Source organism: Pelophylax lessonae, assembly GCF_965119305.1.
Source record: "Pelophylax lessonae genome assembly, chromosome: 13".
Lineage (NCBI taxonomy): Eukaryota > Metazoa > Chordata > Amphibia > Anura > Ranidae > Pelophylax > Pelophylax lessonae.
The window spans coordinates 2223641-2247703 of NC_138780.1; the positions used below are offsets into that span (position 1 = coordinate 2223641).

At 50.1% G+C, this 24063-nt stretch overlaps 1 long non-coding RNA gene across 1 annotated transcript; it reads left to right on the forward strand.

Moving 5' to 3' along the window:
• Positions 1-1481: 1481 nt before the first annotated feature.
• LOC309569665 lies at positions 1482-14066 on the forward strand. Its single transcript, XR_014226085.1, has 3 exons — positions 1482-1821; positions 1942-2141; positions 13710-14066. It is a non-coding gene; the product is annotated as an uncharacterized lncRNA (long non-coding RNA).
• The last annotated feature ends 9997 nt before the right edge of the window (positions 14067-24063 follow it).

The following is a 24063-nucleotide window of genomic DNA, read 5'->3' on the forward strand; positions in this document are numbered from 1 at the left end:
CCACCGCGCCTCCTCCAACGACATCGCGCCCCCAAACCCACCGCGCCTCCTCCAACGACATTGCGCCTCCTCCCAGGACATCGCACCCCCAAACCCACCGCGCCTCCTCCCAGGATATTGCGCCCCCAAACCCACCGGGCCCCATGACATTGCACCCCTAACCTGCCGCACCCCTCCCAGGACATCGCGCCCCCAAACCCACCACGCCTCCTCCAACGACATCGCGCCCCCAAACCCACCGAGCCTCCTCCAACGACATCGCGCCCTGGACCCACCGCGCCTCCTCCCAGGACCTCACACCCCCAAACCCACCGCGCCTCCTCCCAGGACATCGCACCCCCAAACCCACCGCGCCTCCTCCAACGACATCGCGCCCCCAAACCCACCGCGCCCCCTCCAAGGACATCGCACCCTGGACCCACCGCACCTCCTCCCAGGACATCACACCCCCAAAACCACCGCGCCTCCTCCCAGGACATCACACCCCCAAAACCACCGCGCCTCCTCCCAGGACATCACACCCCCAAACCCACCGCGCCTCCTCCCAGGACATCACACCCCCAAACCCACCGCGCCTCCTCCCAGGACATCGCGCCCCCAAACCCACCGCGCTTCCTCCCAGGACATTGCGCCCCCAAACCCACCGGGCCCCATGACATTGCACCCCTAACCTGCCGCACCCCCTCCCAGGACATCGCACCCCGGACCCGCCCTCAGGACATGGCACCCCCAACCCGCCACTCAGATTTATTGTTATTATGGTGTAAAGTGGGAAATGATTTATGCGCCTTTTACGCGGCGGCTCTCCTCCGCCTGAGGCCCCTCCCTCTTCATACATCTCCAGTGCCGGTGATCTGTGTTGGCGGGATTATGAGCGTCTCATCTCCACGAATAATGAACCCGCCCCCGAATAATTACCCCACCCCCGAATAATTACCCCGCCCCACCATCTGCATGGCAATCAGACATTTCCTAGAGAGAACAGGCATCTGACCAACGTCGCGTCTACAATCCCGCCATCGAGGGGGGGGGGGAGGGGGCAGATTAGGGTTCAGGGAGCAAAAAGGTAATCAATGTAAAAAAATGTAGACAACGTAATGTACAAAAATAAATTCATTCATCGAACGCCGCGTCCTCCAATCCCAGCCAACCCACTGACTCCTCCTACAGAGATCACAGGACCCCCATTGACAATGCCTTTATTTAATCTCCTCTCCGGAACGGCGGCGCCATATTTGTTCAGGCATCATCCAGGGTCACCATCTATTTCCTGGTCTGAGATGGCGGCTCAGAGATGACACAATTATGGAGATCCTGGTGCCTGTGCAGTTCCTGACTGTGATCACAAATGACTGACACAGATCAGCCCCTGCTGCCGCCTCTCACCTTGTGATTGGATACAAAGTTACAGTGTTACCCAGGTGATCATTGTACTGGTAGATGGTAAGCTCCTGGGCCCGGTTGATCATTGTACTGGTAGATGGTAAGCTCCTGGGCCCGGTTGATCATTGTACTGGTAGATGGTAAGCTCCTGGGCCTAGGTGATCACTGTACTTGTAGATGGTAAGCTCCTGGGCCCAGGTGATCATTGTACTGGTAGATGGTAAGCTCCTGGGCCCAGGTGATGATTGTACTGGTAGATGGTAAGCTCCTGGGCCCAGGTGATCACTGTACTGGTAGATGGTAAGCTCCTGGGACCAGGTGATCATTGTACTGGTAGATGGTAAGCTCCTGGGTCCAGGTGATGATTGTACTGGTAGATGGTAAGCTCCTGGGCCCAGGTGATCACTGTACTGGTAGATAGTAAGCTCCTGGGCCCAGGTGATCATTGTACTGGTAGATGGTAAGCTCCTGGGACAAGGTGATCACTGTACTGGTAGATGGTAAGCTCCTGGGACAAGGCAATGATTGTACTGGTAGATGGTAAGCTCCTGGAACCAGGTGATCATTGTACTGGTAGATGGTAAGCTCCTGGGACCAGGTGATCATTGTACTGGTAGATGGTAAGCTCCTGGGACCAGGTGATCATTATACTGGTAGATGGTAAGCTCCTAGGCCCAGGTGATCATTGTACTGGTAGATGGTAAGCTCCTGGGCCCAGGTGATCATTATACTGGTAGATGGTAAGCTCCTGGGACCAGGTGAGCATTGTACTGGTAGATGGTAAGCTCCTGGGCTCAGGTGATCATTGTACTGGTAGATGGTAAGCTCCTGGGCCCAGGTGATCACTGTACTAGTAGATGGTAAGCTCCTGGGCCCAGGTGATTACTGTACTGTTAGATGGTAAGCTCCTGAGCCCAGGTGATCATTGTACTGATAGATGGTAAGCTCCTGGGCCCTGGCAGTCATGATCCTAGTAGATAGTAAGCTCCTGGTCCCAGACATTTTTGATATCGGTAGTGCTTGTGCAGTTCTTGGCTGTGTTCACAAATGTCTGACACAGATCAGCCCCTGCTGCCGCCTCTCACCTTGTGACTGGATACAAAGTTACATTGTACAGTCTAAGTGATCAGTGAAGGAAGGGGGATGACATCATTGCAGCCTTGATCCATGAAGCCGCCTCTCTATATCCCCCCTATTGGGTGACATCGCCCTATCAGGGTGTAGGGAGAGATCCAGCTCTGGCCATGACCAAACGGAAGGACGAACGCCGACGTTTCCGCAGGTCCAAACTGGCAACACAAGAGAAGGAAGAGCCGAACTGATATTAGAAATCTCGTTACCGCCATCTTGGAGGACGCATTTTTTGCCTACGAAGACGGCGACGAAACGTTCTATTAATCCAAGGCGATAAAAGAAAAAAAAAACAAGATAAAATGTAACGGTTGGAGGCGGGGGAGGGTCAGGCCGGGGCCTCGTTATCAGAGTCCTCATCAGTAAATTTGCGCGGCCTCTCATCTCCCCGCGATAAGGAAATGCGCACCTCTCCCAATTTTCTGTTGCGTCGGCAGACCGTAAATTGCGAGACGCCAGGCGGGAGTGACACCGGCAATGAGATGGAGGAAATTTACTCCTCATCAGCACAATAGAGGACAGGCTGCTGATTTCCCGCCATTGATTTTCCCATTGTCCCCGTCACTGATGGATCGGAGGTGGGGGGGAGGGGCCTCATCGCTCACAGAATGGCGGCGCGGCTCCTTATATTGGAGAGTCTGGGGGGGCTCAGCCGGGGTGTTGGCGGTTTTATTGGGCAATGGGGGTCAGACAATGGAATCTCGGCACAGATTACGTGTTCGCGGGACCGCCTGCTTCAACCAGAGGCTACCAGCGCGGGGCGCTACCGCAGCGGTCACACGGCACAACCCCCACCCCGGGGCGCATTTCTCAAGATTTCAGCACTAGGGGTTGGGGCTCTGTACTCGCGGGGCTTCCTTTCGTTTATTGGTTGAACTCCATGGACTACTGACTGTAAGTGGGGAATCCGATCTCTGTATCAGCAGGGCAGAAGCAGGTGAGAATCTGTAGTAAGATTTCCCAATATCCCTGCAGTGTACAGAGCTATTCCCCTTTAAATGTCCCAACTCCTCCCCCCAGAGGGTGCTAATAATAAACGCAGCCCATGTAACAACCCTTCAGCCACCCTATACCCTTCCAGCCCCACCTACATCCCAAGTTATACCCTTCCAGCCCCACCTCCATCCCAAGTTATACCCTTCCAGCCCCACCTCCATCCCAAGGTTGTACCCCTCCAGCCCCGCCTCCATCCCAAGGTTGTACCCCTCCAGCCCCGCCTCCATCCCAAGTTATACCCTTCCAGCCCCGCCTCCATCCAGAGTTATACCCCTTCAGCCCCGCCTCCATTCCAAGGCTGTACCCCTCCAGCCCCGCCTCCATGCCAAGATTGTACCCCTCCAGCCCAAGTTATACCCTTCCATCCCAAGGTTATACCCCTCCAGCCCCGCCTCCATCCCAAGGTTATACCCCTCCAGCCCCGCCTCCATCCCAAGGTTATACCCCTCCAGCCCCGCCTCCATCCCAAGGTTATACCCCTCCAGCCCAAGTTATCCTTCTCCCAGCCCCGCCTCCATCCCAAATTATACCTCTCCCTCCCCTGCCTCCATCCCAAGTTATACCCCTTCAGCCCCGCCTCCATTTCATATTATTCCCCTCCAGCCCCTCCTCCACCCAAAGTTATCTCCCTCCATCCCCTCCTCCATCCCATGTCATACCCCTCCATTGTTTATAAACATTGATCAGAGGGGAGATAGAGAGATACAAAGTAACATTGTTTATAAACATTGATCAGACAGGAGATAGAGAGATACAAAGTAACATTGTTTATAAACCTTGATCAGACTGTATCTCTCTATCTCCTGTCTGATCAATGTTTATAAACAATGTTACTTTGTATCTCTCTATCTCCTGTCTGATCAATGTTTATAAACAATGTTACTTTGTATCTCTCTATCTCCCGTCTGATCAATGTTTATAAACAATGTTACTTTGTATCTCTCTATCTCCTGTCTGATCAATGTTTATAAACAATGTTACTTTGTATCTCTCTATCTCCTGTCTGAGCAATGTTTATAAACAATGTTACTTTGTATCTCTCTATCTCCTGTCTGATCAATGTTTATAAACAATGTTACTTTGTATCTCTCTATCTCCCGTCTGATCAATGTTTATAAACAATGTTACTTTGTATCTCTCTATCTCCTAAGTAACATTGTTTATAAACATTGATCAGACAGGAGAGAGATACAAAGTAACATTGTTTATAAACATTGATCAGACAGGAGATAGAGAGATACAAAGTAACATTGTTTATAAACATTGATCAGACGGGAAATAGAGAGATACAAAGTAACACTGTTTATAAACATTGATCAGACAGGAGATAGAGAGATACAAAGTAACATTGTTTATAAACATTGATCAGACGGGAAATAGAGAGATACAAAGTAACATTGTTTATAAACATTGATCAGACGGGAGATAGAGAGATACAAAGTAACATTGTTTATAAACATTGATCAGACAGGAGATAGAGAGATACAAAGTAACATTGTTTATAAACATTGCTCAGACAGGAGATAGAGAGATACAAAGTAACATTGTTTATAAACATTGATCAGACGGGAGATAGAGAGATACAAAGTAACATTGTTTATAAACATTGATCAGACGGGAGATAGAGAGATACAAAGTAACATTGTTTATAAACATTGATCAGAGATAGAGAGATACAAAGTAACATTGTTTATAAACATTGATCAGAGATAGAGAAATACAAAGCACCACCATACAATCCATGTACACCACAGATCTCCAAATCCAATCTTTCCCTGAAGCCTTCGTTATAGAATGGGACCGCCCACTGCGCCATGAGATGTGATTGGTGGACATTCTTCCCTCTGATGATGGGCGGTATGGGCTCCTCCTCCCTCTGATGATGGGCGGTATGGGCTCCGCCTCCCTCTGATGATGGGCGGTATGGGCTCCTCCTCCCTCTGATGATGGACGGTGTGGGCTCCTCCTCCCTCTGATGATGGGCGGTATGGGCTCCTCCTCCCTCTGATGATGGACGGTGTGGGCTCCTCCTCCCTCTGATGATGGGCGGTATGGGCTCCTCCTCCCTCTGATGATGGGCGGTATGGGCTCCTCCTCCCTCTGATGATGGATGGTGTGGGCTCCGCCTCCTAGAATTGAAGTTCCGGTTATAGGTGGAGTATGGCGAATGTGAATTTTGGGTGGAGTTCTCCTTTAATAAATAAAATGTTCCAGTTTTGGCTGTTGCTGGGCAGAACTTTCGTCTCCATCAGACGAGGCTGCTCCAGCTCCACACCGCCCAGTGAGCCGCCTTAATGAAGGGGCCGGGGACCGTGTGTGTGGGGGAGGCGACATGGAGGAAAGCGTCTTCATTCCACACAAATGTCAGGAAGTCCCAGAGCTCCAGGTGGAGGGGGGAAGATGGAGAGGACCTGTCAGACGGTCCCTGGGCTCCCCACACCGCCGCCGTGTACCCCGCAGACACCCCATAAATCACGTTAAAGGGCACAAAGAGCGCTACAGCTGTCCCAAGAGCTCACAATCTAATGTTAGAATTATAAATGGAAGCTTAGGACTGGTGACCACAGAGCTTGCAATCTATTTTATTGAGGATTACCATCTACCAGGACCGTGACCGCCTGGGCCCGGGAGCTTACCATCTACCAGGACCATGACCACCTGGGCCCGGGAGCTTACCATCTACCAGGACCATGACCACCTGGGCCCGGGAGCTTACCATCTACCAGGACCGTGACCGCCTGGGCCCGGAAGCTTACAATCTACCGGGACCGTGACCGCCTGGGCCCGGGAGCTTACCATCCACCAAAACCGTGACCGCCTGGGCCCGGGAGCTTACCATCTACCAGGACCGTGACCGCCTGGGCCCGGGAACTTACCATCTACCAGGACCGTGACCACCTGGGCAGGGGAGCTTACCATCCACCAAAACCGTGACCACCTGGGCCCGGGAACTTACCATCCACCAAAACCGTGACCGCCTGGGCCCGGGAGCTTACCATCTACCAGGACCGTGACCGCCTGGGCCCGGGAGCTTACCATCTACCAGGACCGTGACCGCCTTGGCAGGGGACCTTACCATCTACCAGGACAGTGATCAGCTGGGTCAATCAGCTAACCATCTGCAAAGACTATTATCACCTGGGCTCAAGAGCTTGCCGTCTGCTGGGACCACAATCACCTGCGCCCAGGAGCTTACCATCTACCAGTACAATGATCACCTGGGCCCAGCAGCTTACTATCTACCAGTACAATGATCATCTGGGCCTAGGAGCTTACCATCTACCAGTACAATGATCACCTGGGCAACATTGCAACATTGTATCCAGTCACACGGTGAGAGGCGGCAGCAGGGGCTGATTTGTGTCAGACGTTTGTCAACACCGCCAAGAACAGCACAGGCACCAGGATTTACATGATTGTGTCATCTCTGAGGGGCCACCGCAGACCAGGAAATAGATGGTGACCCTGGATGATGCCTGAAAAAATTATTTTATGGAGGAGAAATTACAAATAAATAGAATCTGAAGTCTGAGCAGTCCTGTGAGCTGACAATCTACAGACCGATACCTGTGATCTCACCTGAGCAGTCCTATATTATATGAGAGACTCGTCCTGTGAGCTGACAATCTACAGACCCCATACCTGTGAGCTCACCTGAGCAGTCCTATGTTATATATAGTGAGGGGCTCGTCCTGTGAGCTGACAATCTACCTGTGAGCTGTCTGTGGATGGGGGGTGGTGAGACGGTGAAGGTCAGCTGAGGACGTCAGTCTGGGCGGTCGGCGTTGGTGAATGCGCGGCGGGGACACACAGTACACATCGCTGTCCGCGGTGAATGGGAGAAGCGCTGGAAAGCGATTAGCGCTGACAATGGCCGGTGATTGCTGCCGGAGGAGATGAAAGGAGCGCCGGGGGTCACTCAGCCCCGATAGGGCGATAAAATGTGACAATTCCTGGCGGAGGCTCGGGGTGACTGGAGGCTTCCCTTTATATACCCAACACAAAGGAGGAAGAGACAGGGCCAGGGGGGCAGCAGGCAGAGCCGTCGGGGAGGGTGAGCGAGACCTACCAGGGGGGGTGAGCGAGACCTACCAGGGGGGGTGAGCGAGACCTACCAGGGGGGGGTGAGCAGGTAAATCTACTAGGACACCTCCCCCAGAAGGTAAATCTGCCAGGGGCCCCCACAGGGAATCTGCCAGGGGGGGCCCCAGCAGGTAAATCTACCAAGACAGGGCCAGCAGATAATTCTACCAAGAGAGGGCCAGCAGGTAAATCTACCAAGAGAGGGCCAGCAGGTAAATCTACCAGGAGAGGGCCAGCTGGTAAATCTACCAAGAGAAGGCCAGCAGGTAAATCTACCAAGAGAAGGCCAGCAGGTAAATCTACCAAGAGAAGGCCAGCAGGTAAATCTACCAGGAGAGGGCCAGCAGGTAAATCTACCAAGAGAGGGCCAGCGGGTAAAACTACCAGGAGAGGGCCAGCGGGTAAATCTACCAAGAGAAGGCCAGCAGGTAAATCTACCAGGAGAGGGCCAGCAGGTAAATCTACCAAGAGAGGGCCAGCGGGTAAAACTACCAGGAGAGGGCCAGCGGGTAAATCTACCAAGTGAGGGCCAGCGGGTAAAACTACCAGGAGAGGGCCAGCGGGTAAATCTACCAAGAGAGGGCCAGCAGGTAAATCTACCAAGAGGGGGCCAGCAGGTAAATCTACCAAGAGGGGGCCAGCAGGTAAATCTACCAAGAGGAGGCCAGCGGGTAAATCTACCAGGAGAGGGCCAGCGGGTAAATCTACCAGGAGAGGGCCAGCGGGTAAATCTACCAGGAGAGGGCCAGCGGGTAACTCTACCAAGAGAGGGCCAGCAGGTAAATCTACCAAGAAGAGGCCAGCATGTAAATCTACCAGGAGAGGGCCAGCGGGTAAATCTACCAGGAGAGGGCCAGCAGATAAAACTACCAAGAGAGGGCCAGCAGGTAAATCTACCAGGAGAGGGCCAGCGGGTAAATCTACCAAGAGAGGGCCAGCAGGTAAATCTACCAGGAGAGGGCCAGCAGGTAAAACTACCAAGAGAGGGCCAGCAGGTAAATCTACCAGGAGAGGGCCAGCAGGTAAATCTACCAAGAGAGGGCCAGCAGGTAAATCTACCAAGAGAGGGCCAGCAGATAATTCTACCAAGAGAGGGCCAGCGGGTAAATCTACCAAGAGAGGGCCAGCAGGTAAATCTACCAAGAGAGGGCCAACGGGTAAATCTACCAAGAGAGGGCCAGCAGGTAAATCTACCAAGAGAGGGCCAGCAGGTAAATCTACCAAGAGAGGGCCAGCAGGTAAATCTACCAAGAGAGGGCCAGCAGGTAAATCTACCAAGAGAGGGCCAGCAGGTAAATCTACCAAGAGAGGGCCAGCAGGTAAATCTACCAAGAGAGGGCCAGCAGGTAAATCTACCAAGAGAGGGCCAGCAGATAATTCTACCAAGAGAGGGCCAGCAGGTAAATCTACCAAGAGAGGGCCAGCAGGTAAATCTACCAAGAGAGGGCCAGCAGGTAAATCTACCAAGAGAAGGCCAGCGGGTAAATCTACCAAGAGAGGGCCAACGGGTAAATCTACCAAGAGAGGGCCAGCGGGTAAATCTACCAAGAGAGGGCCAGCAGGTAAATCTACCAAGAGAGGGCCAGCGGGTAAATCTACAAGGAGAGGGCTGAGGATGAAGACCCGCCAGGGGGTGAGGGGTGTAAGCAAGAAGATCTTCCAGGGGGGCCAAGGGAGTGAGCAGGTAGATCTGTCAGGGGGCCAGCAGGGAGTAAGAGCCCACCAGGGGTGAGTATGCAGAGGGCCCATCAGACTAGGGTGTGGGCGATGCTTATCACCCGTGTGGACAAAGAAAAAAAAAGGGAGCTGTGGCCATGTGACAGAGAACATTAAGGCAGGTCTCCGGACTTAGAAGTGATCTGCAATGACATCACCTCACTCTCTGTGACTCCGTACACTGATGACCCCACCCCCAGGTGTGCCGCATTTTGAGGTTGGTACTGCCGAACGCCACCAATCCAGCAGATGACGTCACCTCCCTCCCAGTGACCCCTCCCACTACACACTTCTCTTCTGTGACTCCAGGTTGGGTCCCTAGGCACTCCGTGCTGCAGGTCCGGTCCCAGAAAGTGGGGGAACCAGCCGCTTGTGGAGGTGCGGAGTGCTTAACCCCCTCCTCTACCAGAGTGACCGTCACTTCTGCCAGTCACCCCTTTCCTGGCTGATTGGCTGCTTTAAGCAATGACACAATACTGTAGTCCTTGGCAACACCACATTACCCTCACCTGGACAGCGCTCCCTGTGTCAGACTTGTGTATTGCATCTTCCTCTCGCTCCGCCCCCCTCTGTTGTGTTGCATCTTCCTCTCGCTCCGCCCCCCCCTGTTGTGTTGCATCTTCCTCTCGCTCCGCCCCCCTTGTTGTGTTGTATCTTCCTCTCGCTCCGCCCCCCTTGTTGTGTTGTATCTTCCTCTCGCTCCGCCCCCCCTTGTTGTGTTGCATCTTCCTCTCACTCCGCCCCCTTGCTGTGTTGCAGCTTCCTCTCACTCCGCCCCCTTGCTGTGTTGCATCTTCCTTTCACTCCGCCCCCCCCCCCTTGTTGTGTTGCATCTTCCTCTCACTCCGCCCCCCCCCTTGTTGTGTTGCATCTTCCTCTCACTCCGCCCCCCCCTTTGTATTGCATCTTCCTCTCACTCCGCCCCCCCCCTTGTTGTGTTGCATCTTCCTCTCACTCCGCCCCCCCCCCCTTGTTGTGTTGCATCTTCCTCTCGCTCCGCCCCCCCCTTGTTGTATCTTCCTCTTGCTCCTCCCCCTCTTGTTGTGTTGCATCATCCTCTAGCTCCGCCCCCCCCTTGTTGTGTTGCATCTTCCTCTCACTCCGCCCCCCCTTGTTGTGTTGCATCTTCCTCTCACTCCGCCCCCTTGTGTTGCATCTTCCTCTCACTCCGCCCCCTTGTGTTGCATCTTCCTCTCGCTCCGCCCCCCCCTTGCTGTGTTGCAAGCCCTGTACTGTAGGTATGCTGCGCATGCACCCCTTTGAGAGACGTCAGACAGGGCAATTAATTAACAGAGACTTAAATGAAGAAGGTAAACATACAGGAAGAGTTCCCCTCCCCCACATTCCTGTATCCAATGAGGTGATCCTACCTGAATAACAGCCAGGTCCAGAGTCCTTTACAGGGAAGGGTCCACAAGAGGCAGCAAGTGTCCCTGGGGTCCATGATTGGCAGGAAGTCCATGCTGTCTAGTAAAGCCCCGTACACACTTGACGGAAATCGGACGAAATATCCCCCGATTTTCATTACCGTTGTGCATAAATGTTCACCAAATTTCTCCTCCCATTTTATTTTTGGGACTTTTGTTCCCAGACTTCCGGGTTGTCAGCAACTTCAGATCAGGCGCGGTCTTTCCTATCCGATTTTTCGTGGACGTACTGCAAACACATTAAATCGTTCCTCAGATGAAGGTTTTCGGCTGATTTTGTACCCCACCTAAGAATCCTCAGGTTCCCAGTCCCTCAGGGAACCCCGACTGGGGCCCCCCCAAATCAGGGGCCAGGCAGACAGCTTCCCATCTTGGCCGATGTTCCCATCTACATTCTTAGGCCAGGCCAGGAAGCCAATCAGATCCCCCCACACACTGACATCCAATCAATTCCTCAGATCCCCCCACACACTGACATCCAATCAATTCCTCAGATCCCCCCACACACTGACATCCAATCATTTCCTCAGATCCCCCCACACACTGACATCCAATCATTTCCTCAGATCCCCCCACACACTGACATCCAATCATTTCCTCAGATCCCCCCACACACTGACATCCAATCAATTCCTCAGATCCCCCCACACACCGACATCCAATCATTTCCTCAGATCCCCCCACACACTGACATCCAATCATTTCCTCAGATCCCCCCACACACTGACATCCAATCATTTCCTCAGATCCCCCCACACACCGACATCCAATCATTTCCTCAGATCCCCCCACACACTGACATCCAATCATTTCCTCAGATCCCCCCACACACCGACATCCAATCATTTCCTCAGATCCCCCCACACACTGACATCCAATCATTTCCTCAGATCCCCCCACACACCGACATCCAATCATTTCCTCAGATCCCCCCACACACTGACATCCAATCATTTCCTCAGATCCCCCCACACACTGACATCCAATCATTTCCTCAGATCCCCCCACACACTGACATCCAATCATTTCCTCAGATCCCCCCACACACTGACATCCAATCATTTCCTCAGATCCCCCCACACACTGACATCCAATCATTTCCTCAGATCCCCCCACACACTGACATCCAATCAATTCCTCAGATCCCCCCACACACTGACATCCAATCATTTCCTCAGATCCCCCCACACACTGACATCCAATCATTTCCTCAGATCCCCCCACACACTGACATCCAATCATTTCCTCAGATCCCCCCACACACCGACATCCAATCATTTCCTCAGATCCCCCCACACACTGACATTGTAACGATCTGCAGCTGGCTGACTCAGAGGAGACAAATCACTGCTCAACAACATTAACCCCTCATAGGCACCTGCCTTTCAGGGGGGTCAAGAGAAAAGCAGGCAGAGCCCACAAGGACCTGGGGGGCAAACAGGCAGGGGGGCCAGAGGGTGAGCAGGCAGAACCCACCAGGGGGGCCAGGGGGTGAAAAGGCAGAACCCACCAGGGGGGCCAGGGGGTGAAAAGGCAGAACCCACCAGGGGGGCCAGGGGGTGAGCAGGCAGAACCCACCAGGGGGGCCAAGGGGGGAAAAGGCAGAACCCACCAGGGAGGCCAAGGGGGGAAAAGGCAGAACCCACCAGGGGGGCCAGGGGGTGAAAAGGCAGAACCCACCAGGGGGGCCAGGGGGTGAAAAGGCAGAACCCACCAGGGGGGCCAAGGGGGGAAAAGGCAGAACCCACCAGGGGGGACAGGGGGTGAGCAGGCAGTAAGTGGGTCACTTGTAATGCCCCCCTCCTCCCCCCCGGTCATCTCAGATTTGGTGTCCCGTTTGATTTTTGGGGAGGTTTTGGAGGATTGGCGGCCGCCGTTCATTACCGCAAAAAATGGGCCTTTACTCATTTTGAATGCCCCCCCCCTCTAACTCCCACATATAGTACAATCCAGCGCCCCCCCCCCCCTCAGCACGTCGCACGGTTGTCAATGTGTGCGGTGTTGGGCAGAGATAACAGCGGCGAGGATCCTCGTGGGTTGGGCCTTATTCACATAGAATGGACCGGCGTGACCACGCCCTCTATCACCCGCTCACGCCTTCCCAGTGCGGTGCACCGCGGGAACATCCGTGTTAATGAGCGTTACTGCAACACGCGCTACCTGCACTAACACGGCGCCCTGACGCAACAACGCCGCGCTCCTCCGACGAGAGTTGGAATAAATGGCGGTCGATTTATTTTGACGCATTGACAGTTGTGAGCTCAGAGCGTCTGGTCGTGGCGTCCCCAGCGATTGGCTCGCAGTCAGCGGGTGACATTCGGTGACGGGTCTGGGTGCTCCTGATAAATACCGCGCCATTTACGCATCCCGCCAAATGTCAGGCCGCGGACTGCGCAGGGGGGAGGGGGGAGAATGGCGTCCCAGACTTCAGTAAAGGGCGATCACATGACGGGGTCACCGCCGCACATAATGGACCCGCGGCGTCCTCCGGATTGAATTAGCGCAGTCGCTGGCCGAGAGCGCCGGAGCCGCCAATCCGATTGGGAAGACGCCAAATTTGATTTGTAACGACTGAATCATCCAATTATCCGCCATGGATGTCACCGCTGGTCGGGGGATGGTGACGGATTATCGCCGGCGCTCTGGGTGTCCCCGATGGGCGCTTGTGGAGCGTCTCCCCAGACAGGCAGATCGATCTTCTCATCCGGGACAAAACGTTCCATGTTAATGAACTGGGATTTACCCTCCCCCCCCCCCGGCGCCATCACACCCAGGAATCATTACAGTGCCGAGTAATCAGCTGTGGAAAATCAATCAATTCCCTCTAAAGATGTCCACACATTGTACAACTTTCCTCAATGTTCTTTGGATCTACCGTCATCCATGGAACCAGGTGATCATTGTACTGGTAGATGGTAAGCTCCTGGGCCCAGGTGATTATTGTACTGGTAGATGGTAAGCTCCTGGGCCCAGGTGATTATTGTACTGGTAGATGGTAAGCTCCTGGGACCAGGTGATCACTGTACTGGTAGATGGTAAGCTCCTGGGCCCAGGTTATCATTGTACTGGTAGATGGTAAGCTCCTGGGACCAGGTGATCACTGTACTGGTAGATGGTAAGCTCCTAGGCCCAGGTGATCATTGTACTGGTAGATGGTAAGCTCCTGGGCCCAGTTGATGATTATACTGGTAGATGGTAAGCTCCTGGGACCAGGTGATCATTGTACTGGTAGATGGTAAGCTCCTGGGACCAGGTGATTATTGTACTGGTAGATGGTAAGCTCCTGGGCCCAGGTGATCATTGTACTGGTAGATGGTAAGCTCCTGGGCCCAGGTGATCATTGTACTGGTAGATGGTAAGCTCCTGGGCCCAGGTGATCACTGTACTGGTAGATGGTAAGCTCCTGGGCCCAGGTGATCATTGTACGGGTAGATGGTAAGCTCCTGGGCCCAGGTGATCATTGTACTGGTAGATGGTAAGCTCCTGGGCCCAGGTGATCAGTGTACTGGTAGATGGTAAGCTCTTGGGCCCAGTTGATCATTGTACTGGTAGATGGTAAGCTCCTGGGCCCAGGTGATCATTGTACTGGTAGATGGTAAGCTCCTGGGCCCAGGTAATGATTGTACTGGTAGATGGTAAGCTCCTGGGACCAGGTAATGATTGTACTGGTAGATGGTAAGCTCCTGGGACCAGGTTATCATTGTACTGGTAGATGGTAAGCTCCTGGGCCCAGGTAATGATTGTACTGGTAGATGGTAAGCTCCTGGGACCAGGTTATCATTGTACTGGTAGATGGTAAGCTCCTGGGACCAGGTTATCATTGTACTGGTAGATGGTAAGCTCCTGGGCCCAGGTAATGATTGTACTGGTAGATGGTAAGCTCCTGGGCCCAGGTAATGATTGTACTGGTAGATGGTAAGCTCCTGGGACCAGGTGATCATTGTACTGGTAGATGGTAAGCTCCTGGGCCCAAGGGATCATTGTACTGGTAGATGGTAAGCTCCTGGGCCCAGGTAATGATTGTACTGGTAGATGGTAAGCTCCTAGGCCCAGGTAATGATTGTACTGGTAGATGGTAAGCTCCTAGGCCCAGGTAATGATTGTACTGGTAGATGGTAAGCTCCTGGGCCCAGGTAATAATTGTACTGGTAGATGGTAAGCTCCTGGGCCCAGGTAATGATTGTACTGGTTACCCGTCGTGCACCCAGCCAGGTTCTTCTCCCCATCTCTCCCTTTGAACCTCTGGCAGATATTATCAGCGAATCGCAGCGCTGCGTCTCGGCGTGTTCCCGGGGCGATAAAGCCGCAGATCTATTCTTCTCTCCTTCTCGCCACTTACGGGACGCGTCGGAGCGCAGATTTACCGCTCTCGTTGCCCGCCGAGAAGCCATCTTTTTTACTGGCGCACTAAACCTTTATATCCGGCCGTGAAAGTCGTTCCGTGTTCCCGCCATGAAAAACGATGTCGCTGCCTCCCGGACGTGCGGCGGCCGCCGGCCGTATCCGTGCCTCGTATATTCGCAGAGCCTGTAAAATAGGCGCCCCGGGGGGGGCAGGCGGGAGACGGATGGGTCACATGGGGGGGAATTCGGGTCCGGCACACGGAGATAAAACAACGCAATATTATTACCGCCGCGTCAAAGACGGGTCAAGGATGGCGATACGAGGCGGCCATCTTTATTACTACACTAGAAAAAGTTATCGAATATAAAAATCCGCTTTCTGGGGATTTTAGAAATTCGGAATTGAAGGACTCATTATATTTAGGGGTGGAAACAGAATTTGTGTACCGGCCCTTTAACTGCTCAGTCCAATCGACACGGCACCCATTTCGTCACGCCGAGCGATCTGCTGTGGAAAATCAGACATTTTTGGCGTAATGATTGTGACTCGGTGACGCTACGTTTGAACTGCTGCAGACGGCGGCGCTCTTTGCCTGGCGACAGGCTCTCTTGGACCGGAGCGCACGCGTTTCGTCATCGCCATTTTTTATTCGCCTCTATTTGACCGCAGAGGCCTCGTCTGCCCGGAGGAGGTAATTGAGGTTAAAGAGGATTGTTATCTCCATGATTTGGCACCGGGCGCGGTATTTGTATCGCAGTGCCGCCCTCTGAGCGTGTGTCGCCCTCGCATAGGCAGCCGCTCGCCCCCCCTCCCTCCGGCCGCGGACGCCTATTTATGCCGCACCAGCTAATTGCACCATTTATAAGAGGCGATGAGGATCTGCAGCGCTCATTAACGTCAGCGAGAGTTATGAGGGGCGCGTGGCGCTCTTCCGCAGTAAAGGGACTTTTTATGGAGTCGGCGGCCGCGGCGGAGGGAGAGTGCATTACCCGAACGCCGGAGAGATAATCAGAATTAACGCTCGCCGGTCGCCCATTCAACACCGATGCGTCTGAATCCGGCGCACCTTTCACCGCCCTCTATATAATTACATCTGTTCATGGGGGGGTGGGGGGGTAATATTGTGTCAGCAATTGCAATTCGCTTCCCCTCTCAGGTCTGCAGCCCCGGCGACATTCACAGTCACATGTCCTGGGCGACCTTTGCTACAACTGGTTTTATCTCAGCACCCGTTCAGCAGGGATGCCGACTGCACTGCCTGATATGCAGCCATTAGACCCGGCACAGGTGTCAAACTGGCGGCCCTCCAGCTGTTGCGGAACTACAAGTCCCATGAGGCATTGCAAGGCTGGCATGACTCCCACAGGCAGAGGCATGATGGGACTTGTAGTTCCACAACAGCTGGAGGGGCGCCAGTTTGACACCCGGCTAGAGGGAGAATGTGTAGAAAATGTGAAGATGTGACGGGGGGGGGGGGGGGGGGCAATGAGAGATGAACAAAATAAAAATGACTACTAAAAAAATGTGAGGGGCGGAGCAGAGTGCCGCGTCCCGTAGGAGCCGGCCAATGATCATCTTTCTTCTGTTTGAAAAAGTCCCGCCCACCTATCAGCGCCCGCACACCCCACATTTCACCTCCCCCGGTGACCAATGCCTGACAGAAAACACACAGCTATATATTCCGCTCTGCGGGGGTGGAGGCACTATAAGGCCCGCCCCTGAGGTCTGGGCTTCCCCTGTTTTATAAAACAACCATCAATTCCCTGGTGAGTAGAATGATTCTGCCCCTCCCCCGGGACAGAAGTGAAGGGGGATGAGATTCCGGGGGTGACACCGGGGGAGGGACAGAAGTGAAGGGGTGAGATTCCAGGGGTGACACCGGGGGAGGGACAGAAGTGAAGAGGGATGAGATTCCGGGGGTGACACCGGGGGGAGGGACAGAAGTGAAGGGGATGAGATTCCGGGGGTGACACCAGGGGAGGGACAGAAGTGAAGGGGTGAGATTCCAGGGTTGACACCGGGGGAGGGACAGAAGTGAAGGGGGATGAGATTCCGGGGGGAGGGACAGAAGTGAAGGGGGGTGAGAGCAGTTTCTTGGAGCAGCCATGTAGGCTCATTATATATTTGTGCTGCGCTCCCTCGGGGGAGGTACAGCTCAGCTCCTCCTTCTTCTCTTCCCTCCCACAACATTCCGCAGGGGCGGGTCACCTACGGAGGATGAGATCAGGTTTCAGGGTCAGTCAGGTGATCTCTGTACTTCCTGCGAGGAGCAAATTAGATCTCACCGGATTTTGGCGCTTGTCTTCATTGGTCAGCGCCCATTTGGCGCAGTGAGGGGGGGGGCGGGGCTGGCGGTCATTGTGTGGAACGCACACGTCCTCTTTGAGGAGGCTGATTTCAGATTTTAGCCGGTGTGTGGGATGGTGGGGGTTATACATGAAGAAAGATTACAGGAGAAATTATGGATTGGCGGAGTTTTATTTATCCGGAGATGTGGAGTCCCGCCAGCTGGCTGGGAGCGGCCGCCATGTTCCGGTGCGGAGCTTCCGCTGGGCTGTCAACACATCGCGCGGCTCCTCTCCCCGGCAAGCCACTGGATGTGATCAATTAGGAATAATGGCGGATCAATAGAACAAGGCGAAACCCCGAGAGAAACCGCGCCGGGGGGGGGGGGGGGTCACCATCAATAACAACCGACCAGATGGAAACCCGAGGCACGAGGCACAGCGTGTCTCTCCGGGGCCTATAGAGCCCACCCTGCCTTCACTGACTGGATATACCACCGGCAGCAGCTACAGCCCAGTGCCTGATACCCTGCCAAAATATGTGTAATGGTGTCCACAAAACCAGAGGAGCTAACACTCCAATGTCAGGGGAAGCCAATTATTTGTTTAGTGGAAAGAAACCGACACGAAGATGGGAGGACATTAAAGATGGCGGCTTTCACTGTCACCAAATTTTGCCAAAATTTCTCTATTTCAGCAAAATGCATCGGAGTCACTGAGGAAAAGGGGGGGGGGGGGAATTAGGGCGGATTATCACACAGCTGTGGTTTGTTTTAATGATTTTATATATTTTTACTTTATATTTTATCTCTTCAATGTTACATTTTTTGTTTTTATATATTTTTTTAATTTTTATATCTTTTTATTTATATTTTTTATTTTTATTATATAAGTATTACTATTATTATTTTTATTTTGGTATATGTATTTATTTATTATATTTAAATTGTATAATATATTTATTGTATTTTTAATTTTTATTATATTCTATTTCATATTATTTTATTATCTTTTTAATTTTTATTTTTTTATGATTTAATTTTTAAAACCTTTTTTTATATTTTCTATTTTTATTATTATTATTATTATTATTATTATATTTTATTGTTTTTTTATAGTTTAATTTTATATTTTATTTATTAAATATTTAATTTGTATTATTTTTTTAATTTATATTTGAATATCCTTTTAATTTTTATTGTTTTTATCTTTTAATCATTTATCTTTATTTTATGCGTTTTTATTTTTATTATATGTTTAGTTTTAATATTATTCTATATTTTAATTATTTATTGTATTTTAGTATTATATTTTATTTTTATTTGTCATTTTTATTATTTTTACTTCATATTTTATTCATTATCTTTTTCATTTTTGTATATTTTTTATTTATTTTTTTACGTTTTTTTATGTTCATATTATGTTTATTATTATTATTATTATTAATATTAGTAGTAGTAGTAGTAGTAGTAGTAGTAGTGTATTGTATTTTTTTTTCTTATATTTCAAATTTATATTTTATTTATTATCTTTTTCATTATTATTAATTTATAATAAAACAATGTAATATTATTATTATTGTTGTTAATATTGCTATAATTTATTACTTATTATTTTTTAATGTAATTTTATATTTATATTTTTTCATTTTTATTATTTTTTATGTTTTATTTTGTTTTTCTATCTATTTATTATATCGTTTTTTTTATTATATTTTATTATTTATTATTTTTATTATGGATATTATGCTGATATATTTTATTAAATATATAACTTTTTTTGGGAGTAACAAAAACATTTACAAGAATATATTCTGTATGTGTATGTGGTTTCTTTTTCCCTTTCTTTTATTATTAGATTTTATTTTACATGTAACAATAAAATTAATAATTTATAATAAAACAATGTAATATTATTATTATTGTTGTTAATATTGAAATAATTTATTACTTATTATCTTTTTAATGTAATTTTATATTTATATTTTTTCATTTTTATTATTTTTTATGTTTTATTTTTTTTTTCTATCTATTTATTATATCGTTTTTTTATTATATTTTATTATTTATTAATTTTATTATGGATATTATGTTGGTATATTCTATTAAATATATAACTTTTTTGGGAGTAACAAAAACATTTACAAGAATATATACCATATGTGTATGTGGTTTCTTTCCCCTTTCTTTTATTATTTGATTTTATTTTACACGTAACAATAAAATACAAAAATAAAGAATAAAAGGCAGAAATAATACTGAGTACAATCGCTTCCAATGTTTTAATTCAACAAAAATTTGTGTTTTGTGCGTTTTATTTTCTCAACAAGAAAACAACGTAAAAGGAAATGCGCCTGGAAAAAAAAGGGTTGAAATAAAATTATTTTTTTTTTATGTTTTATTATTTTTTTATTAATACTAAAACAGTTTTTTTGTATCAACAAAGTCGCGGCAGGCAGCGAGGAATTTTTTTTTTTCCTTGCTAATGAAGAAAAATGATCTTCTGTTTTGTAGAATATTTTTGGATAATTTCTCGGTGAAATGGAGTTGGGTGGAATGACTCGGCTTGTCCCTGGAGGACAATACACATTGATATATTCCCCTTTTCTCTGCAGGACTCCATGATGGCGCTCTGACGCCGAGCTGTGATTGGCTGCGGCGGGGGTTAAGCGCAGAGGCCATTTCATCGGTAATCAGGGTAGGAGAGCGGCGGGGGGAGGGGGAGATCAGGATACAGCAAAATGGCAGATTAGGGTCGTTAATTGTGGCCGGTGACAGCGTAATGCAGCCGCGAGCTTTTAGCCGAAGCTTAATGGTCGGTCTAAAGCGCCTCCCTCAGACGCGCCGGCCGCCATTAGTGCAGGGAAGGCAACCATTGAATGGAAGCAGGAGGGGGGCCCCTAGTCTGCCTCTGCTGGCAAGGGCCCAGGAAAAGGAAAATTCCGTCAGATCTGAGCGGTTAGATTGCCCAAATGGCGATGGCTTCCCGTGTCCCCCTCCGACCTCTCCATGTGTCCGGCCATTACATCCATCAGAAGGGGAAAAGTACATTTTCTGCAGGCCAGTAACCCCCTGCTGGCCCCCAATGTGCCCCATGAGGGCCCTTCCTCTAAAAATATCAGGATCCAGTCAGGCTGGTCTGGTCAGGTGGGGGAAGGGTTGGTCTCCGGTGATTTTCTTCATTCCAGCCAATAAATTTTATCAAATTTTATCCTTTGAGGAAAGTTCAACATTAAAATGCCAGAAAACAAATAACGAGGAGGAGCAGAGAAATGGGGAAACGCGTCGGAAAGGAAAAAAGAACATGGAAACGCGCTCTTAATAATATCTGACAAAATAAGGACCAGTACCCCATGGGTGAGGAGGACAAGCCTTAGAGGTAAGTTCTCCGGATTGTGTGATGGAGCTCAGAGGTAAGTTCTCCGGATTGCGTGACGGAGCTCAGAGGTAAGTTCTATGGATTGTGTGACGGAGCTCAGAGGTAAGTTCTATGGATTGTGTGACGGAGCTCAGAGGTAAGTTCTCGGGATTGTGTGACGGAGCTCAGAGGTAAATTCTCGGGATTGTGTGACGGAGCTCAGAAATAAATTCTCCGGATTGTGTGACGGAGCTCAGAGGTAAGTTCTATGGATTGTGTGACGGAGCTCAGAGGTAAATTCTCTGGATTGTGTGATGGAGCTCAGAGGTAAGTTCTCTGGATTGTGTGATGGAGCTCAGGGGTTGGATCTTCATCTCACTATAGGATTGAATTAATTCCATCTAAAACTGAAGTAGCAGCACAATCTCGGGATTGTGTGATGGGACTAATGGAGCTCAGAGGTAAATTTACTGCATTGTGCAATGGGACTGATGGAGCTCAGAGGTAAGTTCTCCAGGTTGTGTGATGGAACTGATGGAGCTCAGAGGTAAATTCTCTGGATTGTGTGATGGAGATGAGAGATGATTTTGGCACCTGATGCTGAGATGAAGAGACGGTTCATGGTTGGAGGTCCTCTGGTGGAGGGGGGATGATGGAGCTCAGAGGGAAGTTCTCGGGAGTGTATGATGGAGATGAGAGATGATTTTGGCACCTGATGTTGAGATGAAGAGGCGGTTCATGGTTGGAGGTCCTCTGGTGGAGGAGGGATGATGGAGCTCAGAGGTAAGTTCTCAGGATTGTGTGATGGAATTGATGGAGGTAAGTTCTCAGGATTGTGTGATGGGATTGATGGAGCTCAGAGGTAAATTCTCGGGATTGTGTGATGGGATTGATGGAGCTCAGAGGTAAATTCTCGGGATTGTGTGATGGAGATGAGAGATGATTTTGGCACCTGATGTTAAGATGAGGAGACGGTTCATGGTTGGAGGTCCTCTGGTGGAGGGGGGATGATGGAGCTCAGAGGTAAGTTCTCGGGATTGTGTGATGGGATTGATGGAGCTCAGAGGGAAGTTCTCGGGAGTGTATGATGGAGATGATTTTGGCACCGGATGTTGAGATGAAGAGGCGGTTAATGGTTGGAGGTCCTCTGGTGGAGGGGGGATGATGGAGCTCAGAGGTAAGTTCTCAGGATTGTGTGATGGGATTGATGGAGCCCAGAGGTAAATTCTTGGGATTGTGTGATGGGATTGATGGAGCTCAGAGGTAAATTCTCGGGATTATGTCATGGGATTGATGGAGCTCAGAGGGAAGTTCTCGGGATTGTATGATGGAGATGTTTTTGTCACCTGATGCTTAGATGAAGAGGCGGTTCATGGTTGGAGGTCCTCTGGTGGAGGGGGGATGATGGAGCTCGGAGGTAAATTCTCGGGATTGTGTGATGGAATTGATGGAGGTAAGTTCTCAGGATTGTGTGATGGGATTGATGGAGCTCAGAGGGAAGTTCTCGGGATTTTTTGATGGAGATGAGATGATTTTGGCATCTGATGCTGAGATGAAGAGGCGGTTCATGGTGGGGGGATGATGGAGCTCAGAGGTAAGTTCTCAGGATTGTGTGATGGGATTGATGGAGCTCAGAGGTAAATTCTCGGGATTGTGTGATGGGATTGATGGAGCTCAGAGGTAAATTCTCGGGATTGTGTGATGAAGATGAGAGATGATTTTGGCACCTGATGTTAAGATGAGGAGACGGTTCATGGTTGGAGGTCCTCTGGTGGAGGGGGGATGATGGAGCTCAGAGGTAAGTTCTCAGGATTGTGTGATGGGATTGATGGAGCCCAGAGGAAAATTCTTGGGATTGTGTGATGGGATTGATGGAGCTCAGAGGTAAATTCTTGGGATTATGTCATGGGATTGATGGAGCTCAGAGGGAAGTTCTCGGGATTGTATGATGGAGATGTTTTTGTCACCTGATGCTTAGATGAAGAGGCGGTTCATGGTTGGAGGTCCTCTGGTGGAGGGGGGATGATGGAGCTCGGAGGTAAATTCTCAGGATTGTGTGATGGGATTGATGGAGCTCAGAGGGAAGTTCTCGGGATTTTGTGATGGAGATGAGATGATTTTGGCATCTGATGCTGAGATGAAGAGGCGGTTCATGGTGGGGGGATGATGGAGCTCAGAAGTAAGTTCTCAGGATTGTGTGATGGGATTGATGGAGCTCAGAGGTAAATTCTCGGGATTGTGTGATGGAGATGAGAGATGATTTTGGCACCTGATGTTGAGATGAGGAGACATTTCATGGTTGGAGGTCCTCTGGTGGAGGGGGGATGATGGAGCTCAGAGGTAAGTTCTCGGGATTGTGTGATGGGATTGATGGAGCTCAGAGGGAAGTTCTCGGGAGTGTATGATGGAGATGATTTTGGCACCGGATGTTGAGATGAAGAGGCGGTTAATGGTTGGAGGTCCTCTGGTGGAGGGGGGATGATGGAGCTCAGAGGTAAGTTCTCAGGATTGTGTGATGGGATTGATGGAGCCCAGAGGTAAATTCTTGGGATTGTGTGATGGGATTGATGGAGCTCAGAGGTAAATTCTCGGGATTGTGTGATGGGATTGATGGAGCTCAGAGGTAAATTCTTGGGATTGTGTGATGGGATTGATGGAGCTCAGAGGGAAGTTCTCGGGATTGTATGATGGAGATGTTTTTGTCACCTGATGCTTAGATGAAGAGGCGGTTCATGGTTGGAGGTCCTCTGGTGGAGGGGGGATGATGGAGCTCGGAGGTAAATTCTCGGGATTGTGTGATGGGATTGATGGAGCTCAGAGGGAAGTTCTCAGGATTGTGTGATGGGATTGATGGAGCTCAGAGGGAAGTTCTCGGGATTGTATGATGGAGATGATTTTGGCACCTGATGCTGAGATGAAGAGACGGTTCATGGTTGGAGGTCCTCTGGTGGAGGGGGGATGATGGAGCTCATGGGTAAATTCTCGGGATTGTGTGATGGGATTGATGGAGCTCATGGGTAAATTCTCGGGATTGTGTGATGGGATTGATGGAGCTCGGAGGTAAGTTCTCAGGATTGTGTAATGGGATTGATGGAGCTCAGAGGGAAGTTCTCAGGAGTGTATGATGGAGATGATTTTGGCACCTGATGCTGAGATGAAGAGGCGGTTCATGGAGGGGGGATGATGGAGCTCAGAGGGAAGTTCTCGGGATTGTGTGATGGGATTGATGGAGGTAAGTTCTCGGGATTGGGAAGGTCCTCTGGTGGAGGGGGGATGATAGAGCTCAGAGGGAAGTTCTCGGGAGTGTATGATGGAGATGAGAGATGATTTTGGCACCTGAT